The sequence below is a fragment of the Mytilus californianus genome, unplaced genomic scaffold (genome assembly GCF_021869535.1).
Source record: "Mytilus californianus isolate M0D057914Y unplaced genomic scaffold, xbMytCali1.0.p SCAF_1, whole genome shotgun sequence".
Taxonomy (NCBI): Eukaryota; Metazoa; Mollusca; class Bivalvia; order Mytilida; family Mytilidae; genus Mytilus; species Mytilus californianus.
The window spans coordinates 110,250,122-110,258,234 of NW_026262581.1; positions in this window are offsets into that span (position 1 = coordinate 110,250,122).

Consider the following 8,113-nt stretch of genomic DNA (forward strand, 5'->3'; position numbering starts at 1 on the left):
TAGTTCATTTATTAGTATAAAAAATATACAAGTAAAAACACTCAAAACGTTTGACCTGGATGCTGTCTCTTGATCTTGATACAACTTTCGTCAAAGTTTCGAGCAATTTCATGAAGGTTCGTTATTGAATGTTTAAAAAATATTTAGACAACGGCACGACGACGTGACGTCGGCAGAAAAGTAGATCGCTTTGTCTTGACTACAACGAAAAAATGTGAGTCTGAAATCCTTTCAGGAAATTAACAAAAATAGAAATCACTTTCTTTTCAAAATTGAATTGTTCTAGATCTATCTCCAAATTTAGGTCATAACAAATTCCAATTTTCATCGTTTTTATGTGATCCGCGATATCGTTATTGTTTTGAGAGATGTCGAGGGAAAATCAATCAAAAGTTGGTATCAAATTCTTTTTGAAATTCAATTTGGGTAAGATTTTCAAACTATTTTTGGTAGGTGCTTTTCTTAATTCATTTTAGTATCTCACGTTTTCTTTTCACCAAAATCACTAATAACAACATCGCTTGCATCTTTTGTAGAAAAAGAGACAGAAGAATCCAAGGAATACAGCGATGGACAAAAAGAAAAACAGCGAAAAGAAAACAAGTCCACAAAATATTACAAAAAAAAAACCTAAAGATTGAGCAACACGAACACCACCAAAAAACGTTGATGATCTCTGCAGTTTCTGCTCAACTCGTAACACCCGCCTGTTGCTCCTGTAAATAAAGGTTGACAAGTCTAATCCACGGATAAACATCTTACCAAGGATTTGTATAGTTAGACTAACTAGCATGACCAAAAACTTTAACCTGAAGTGGGACAGACGAAGGGACGCACAGACCAGAAAACATAATGCCCCTACTACTATCGTAGGTGGGGCATAAAAACAAGAGTGCACACGCTGAAATGTCTCGCCTGTTTTACTGACCATTGATTTTATGTTGAAAGTCTTAAAGATAAAGGTTTTACTACAAGTATCACATAAACGCATCCAGGTCTTCTACCTTCTGAAATATAAAGCTTTATACAAATAGTTTAGGCCACTGCAGCCGGATAGTAATACTTATGTCTCGCATACTGCGACTTTCGTCGCAGGCGAGACAAAAACTTTTTAAAATGATCTTACTAGTGAGTTGAAGACTTGAGAGCAATTTCCGATATATTCATTATTTCCAAGGGAAACTCATTAAAAACATTTGATCGGCACTTATTTTTGAAATGTTTCCAAGGGGCATAACTTTTTTGAAAATAATTGATCAGCTGATTCTCAAACTCGTTAAAGACATTGCTGATATAAACCTATGATATAAGTTTTATAAAATTCTGGCAAGAATTGTACACATGAGAGTGCTCACAAGGCAATTTTCCATATAATTAATGTTTCCAAGGGGCATTACTCTTTTAAAAATAATCGATCAGCACTGATTTTCGAACTTGTTAAAGACATTGCTAATATTAACCTATGACATATGTTTCATAAAATTCTGGCAAGAATTGTACAAATAAGTGTGCTAACGATGCAATTTTCCATATAATTAATGTTTCCAAGGTGCATAACTCTTTCAAAAATAAAAAGATAAAGAAATATTGGTTACTATATCATAGCTTGATTACTTTAGTACCAATACTAATTTTGTATAAATATCTTCATTTTTAAACGGAAGATGTGTTATATGTAATATAATTATTTTGATAACTGAATATAACTTTCTTTTTTTATCAATCTAATTAAAATATAGATCTCGGATTTCGTTATACTACGTTACTACATACGAGGCTCGTATGTAGTAACGTAGTATAACGAAATCCGAGATCTATATTTTAATTAGATTGTTTTTTTATGTCATATAAAATCTTATCTAACCGCACTGATTCCAAAAAAAATAAAAATACACCGAATATGATATCATCAAAATGCTGGACTTTTTGATAGACAACATATTTGTTAAGTTAAGTGGATTGATATTTCAACAGACAGTCGGTATTCTAATGGGTGCTTATTGTGCATCCCTACTGACCGACTTGTTTTTATTTTTATACTCATATGAAGCAGTATTCATACAAAACCTTCTCAAAGACAAAAAAGAAAAACATATTGAAAAGTTCTTTTATTTCACTTTCATATATATTGATGATGTCCTGTCACTCAATAACCCACATCTCAGTGATTGTATCTCATATATGCCAGTGAACTTGAGATCAACGATTCTACCGAAACTAGAATGTCAGCTTCTTTTCCTCGATATTGACACAGATTGACGACTTTCAACTAGAATCTATGACAAACGAGATGATTTCAACTTTCCAATTGTCAAATTCTCATTTTTCATATTACTTTGAATATTTTTGAACGAAAAAGAAGATATTCGCGTGTGTGTTGATTGCAAAACTCCCATGTTTTCGTACGTTAAGTGTTTTATCAGAAACCGTATTGACAGAACATGTCAAGGATCACTTCAAACCTATGAGTAGGAATAATTTGTGTAGATTTATTGAGAAAAAACTCTTCAAAAGTCACTGTTTGCCCATTATGCTGTCTGTCAAAATATGACCTAATTTTAAACTTTGTTTACTGTTGAAGTGCAATGTCTAATATAACCCTACAAATGTACAGGAACCTACAAATAATTATCCTTTAAATCTTTTTTAGAAATATTGCATTCAGACATAGATATTTCAAAAGACGGCATTTCAAATTTTCTAAAGTTTTGTCGGTCAAAAAGTAACGGGCGATCAAACTGTCTATATTTACATGAAAGAGTGGTATATATCATCGCATCATGTGCTTTGTAATTGGTTTGGGTACACATGATTACTATGTCAATGATCTATGTGTCAAAAATGGATAGTGTAACTTGCAGATGGGTAAGTTTAGTGTCGGTCAAATATTTTTTTCAAGAATAACGGGCGTTCTAATATTTAATGATTGTACAAAGTGTCTCATTTGAGATAAAACCACTAAGTATCATGCTATGGTTATATTTAATATAGATATTGTGAAAGTTATTGACAATAATTGTTAGTTAAAATGAAATATTTTAATGAAAACAAGGAAACTATTTTTGCCAATTACTATTTGACAATTAATCAACGAACGCCCGTTATTGTTTGACCTCCCTGTGTAACGGGCGAACATTTGCAAGTATCTATCTCATTGTTTTGAACAGAGAATATCATGATACCAGTGAACTGTTATTATTCTACCCTTACATAGAAATTGTGCAATAGAAAGTCGAAGTTGAGTCATTCAGTTCCAAATTCCACAATCATATAGAACAGGTGTTATTTTTGACAATATTCCCTAAAATAATTAGTTTATAATTCCTGTCGAACTGTGTTGATATACGCAATGTTATTTAGTAGTATGCAAGAAATGCTGGTTCTACATCTTTGATTAAGTACCAAAGTTTTCAGCACATCATTTCTTCTATAATTCTCATGTATGAGTGTAAAATTTAACTTGTAAAATGTCAAACTGTCAAACAAAACTTCTGTCACACTATACAAATGAATTATTATTAGTATCTATTTTCTATTGATTCTTTATGTTTTACATACAACCATTTTGAAGTATGTTACCAATTCTGACTCTACCAGTGTCTAGTTGTGAGAAATTAGGTTGAAAAATAACAAAATACACAGAATATACAGAATATTTTTGTGACGCCCGTTACATGGATGTGACATGTGACTTATAAAATGTCAAACTGTCAAATAAAATTTCCATCACACTATACAAATAAACCATTATTAATATCCATTTCCCATTGACTCTGTGGGTTTTCACTACTACCAGTTATATAATCTTAACCATTTTGACTCTCCTGATGTCTAGTAGTGATTAGTTGGAATGGAAACTAAACAAATATACATCATATTTTTGTGACGTTCATTACTTTTTTTAACCTCATTATTCTTTTTAACTTTAAACTGCCAAGATGTGCATTTTCATGAGTTCAGAACAAGAATGAAAACCATATAATTTAATTAATTTGAAATACATTCAAAACTTTCTTTAATCTAAAATTAGCATGTCAAACTTGTCAATGTAACGTCCATCATAAAATAAATTATCATTTTTTTCAGTTCTGTTTTCCGATATGTATTGCAGTACTTGATATGGAGAGCTTTTACTATAGCGCAAAGGCACGGCATCATTTTCTAGAAAAGGAGCTTTGATTATTGAAATACTTTAAGCCGATTTGCCATGACGAGACAAATGTATTACATTCATTCCTTTTTTCACTAAGAATTGTGTTCCCAACAAGTTTCCTTCCATGGCGGCTCGATGGAGCAAATTATATCCATCCTTATCAAAACACTTGTCCAGTATTTTGCAAGAGTAATCTTTCAAGTATTTGTTCAGAAACTCAAGATTATAATACATTGTCTGTGTATTTCTATCGTTCATAATAATCTCATGAAGAGGGCTAAAGCTGTCGTTACATTTGAGGGAATTATCTGTCGTTAAAAAGAATTCTGCAATATCTGGCCCGTCATATTCTGTAATGAAGTGTAGTAATGGGGGGTTGTTTTGAACAATATGTTGAAATTGTTCTTTAGCGTAAACCGTAAGCATCAAAATCGGGTAAATCCTAGATTTCCGGATTGCTATTGATAGCAATTTAGTTGCATTGAATTTTGCAAATCCGTCCTTTTGATCAGAGACCTATAATACTATGTATGTTTACTTATGTTAAGCAAAATATATGAGAATGTGTCCACCAAGTATTTGGTATCCAATGATTTATGCTAACAGAAACTCCACATATAGTATTGTGTTTATGTTTATGTTTATTGTTTGTTTTTTTAAATCTACTTTGCTCAATACAAATACTAGCATATGGAACAAATCTCCGTGATTTTAAAAGCTTTCTCGTACAAAAAACGCATACGACAATGTTAAGTCTTCATTCGACTCGAAGTTTAACAAATAGTTGACCAAAAAACCACAACAAAAATGTCCAAGTTTTATTTCGGTTGTGATTGTTTTGAAACGCTATATATGCGGAGCTTCCGGGGGGCTTCGCCCCCTGGACCCCTACCAGGGCTTTGCCCTGGACCTACTGGGAGCCTAAGGCGGCCCCCAGACCCCTCGCCCTTTAGTTTGTGATGCCACTTCATTAAGAAGATAGCTACGCCCCTGACATCTCTTATCTCACACCCTGAAGGGATGCGTATAGGATCGAAGAACTTACGTGTTTGCATTGCCTGAAATATTTCGTCAACAGGCGTATTTTCAGATGTGTCATTTTGGGTCAAAAGCCTCATAACACCATGTCCAGATAAACTACGAAATACATTAATAAATCCAAAGTAATTTCCGTATTTAGCAGCGTAGTGCAGAAAATTCTTTCCTTCATTATCAATATGGAGAAAGTTATGCTTAGAATTGAGACAAACCTGAAACATTGCAAATATAAACCCATTCTCTCTAACACCGGTATACAGATCATCATGAGTTTGTCTCAATGGAAGTAGCATACTGTAATGTAAAATACTTCAATTTTTATAATCCAAACAATCAGGAATATTAAATTGATATCGGTCGTATCTATGAAAAAGAAACAATGTAATGACTGGCATATGGCTGCTGAGTGATATACACTTGAACCGTTAACAGAACTAGAAGAAAAAATTAAATTCAATTATTTCTTCATATAATTGAAAACTATGAAAATATAGTTATAATGGCAAAACGCAAAGTGCATCGGAGTAGCTTCATCGGCATCCCGTTGTTCCCAATCTACAAATCTATTTTCATCTGTTCATACATGAGCAACATCATGTCAAAATTACCATACATTGCTATAAAATGAACGACAGTTGCTCCAGCGGGACATTGTTCAGTAGTTAGCAACATTAATTCTAATAGATCTAATTTGGATCGCATTGCAGACAAACTTTGGTTTCAATCCATTGAACAGTTTCAGGGGAGAAGATTTAAAAAAAAATAAAATCAACGGACGACAGACGCAAAGTGATGGCAAAGCTCACCTGGCCCGAAGACTATAAGTCAATTTATCAGTAAAAGTTGGAAAAAAAAGAAAGCTAAATTGCATGGCCTTGCTCCAGATGATTCTTTCTTAGTCATGAAGAAGTATTGACGTCTAAATTTTTTTAACCCAAATCTAAATCTCATTGTTCACTGTAAAAAAATGTATATAGAGATAAGGAGATGAGGTATGATTGCCAATGAGACAACTATCCACCAAAATTCAAATAAAGGGGATGTAAGCAATTATAGGCAACCGTACGGCCTTCAACAATGAGAAAAACCTATACCGTATAGTCGGCTATAGTTCATTTATTAGTATAAAAAATATACAAGTAAAAACACTCAAAACGTTTGACCTGGATGCTGTCTCTTGATCTTGATACAACTTTCGTCAAAGTTTCGAGCAATTTCATGAAGGTTCGTTATTGAATGTTTAAAAAATATTTAGACAACGGCACGACGACGTGACGTCGGCAGAAAAGTAGATCGCTTTGTCTTGACTACAACGAAAAAATGTGAGTCTGAAATCCTTTCAGGAAATTAACAAAAATAGAAATCACTTTCTTTTCAAAATTGAATTGTTCTAGATCTATCTCCAAATTTAGGTCATAACAAATTCCAATTTTCATCGTTTTTATGTGATCCGCGATATCGTTATTGTTTTGAGAGATGTCGAGGGAAAATCAATCAAAAGTTGGTATCAAATTCTTTTTGAAATTCAATTTGGGTAAGATTTTCAAACTATTTTTGGTAGGTGCTTTTCTTAATTCATTTTAGTATCTCACGTTTTCTTTTCACCAAAATCACTAATAACAACATCGCTTGCATCTTTTGTAGAAAAAGAGACAGAAGAATCCAAGGAATACAGCGATGGACAAAAAGAAAAACAGCGAAAAGAAAACAAGTCCACAAAATATTACAAAAAAAAAACCTAAAGATTGAGCAACACGAACACCACCAAAAAACGTTGATGATCTCTGCAGTTTCTGCTCAACTCGTAACACCCGCCTGTTGCTCCTGTAAATAAAGGTTGACAAGTCTAATCCACGGATAAACATCTTACCAAGGATTTGTATAGTTAGACTAACTAGCATGACCAAAAACTTTAACCTGAAGTGGGACAGACGAAGGGACGCACAGACCAGAAAACATAATGCCCCTACTACTATCGTAGGTGGGGCATAAAAACAAGAGTGCACACGCTGAAATGTCTCGCCTGTTTTACTGACCATTGATTTTATGTTGAAAGTCTTAAAGATAAAGGTTTTACTACAAGTATCACATAAACGCATCCAGGTCTTCTACCTTCTGAAATATAAAGCTTTATACAAATAGTTTAGGCCACTGCAGCCGGATAGTAATACTTATGTCTCGCATACTGCGACTTTCGTCGCAGGCGAGACAAAAACTTTTTAAAATGATCTTACTAGTGAGTTGAAGACTTGAGAGCAATTTCCAATATATTCATTATTTCCAAGGGAAACTCATTAAAAACATTTGATCGGCACTTATTTTTGAAATGTTTCCAAGGGGCATAACTTTTTTGAAAATAATTGATCAGCTGATTCTCAAACTCGTTAAAGACATTGCTGATATAAACCTATGATATAAGTTTTATAAAATTCTGGCAAGAATTGTACACATGAGAGTGCTCACAAGGCAATTTTCCATATAATTAATGTTTCCAAGGGGCATTACTCTTTTAAAAATAATCAATCAGCACTGATTTTCGAACTTGTTAAAGACATTGCTAATATTAACCTATGACATATGTTTCATAAAATTCTGGCAAGAATTGTACAAATAAGTGTGCTAACGATGCAATTTTCCATATAATTAATGTTTCCAAGGTGCATAACTCTTTCAAAAATAAAATGCTCCGCTGGACTCACACCTTGATACAACCGCAGAGGTCATCCCTTGAACAGTTGGGGCAAGTATGGACACTACATTCAAGCTTGATACAGCTCTGGATTTGGATTGTCATTGAATATTTGACATAGCATTGGTTTCTGACACAGAATGAATGTGGTTGAAAAACTGAAAAATTTGAAATTGGACTTCTACCTATCATGGCCCAATTTCCAAATTCTAAATACACGGTTAGACTCAGCA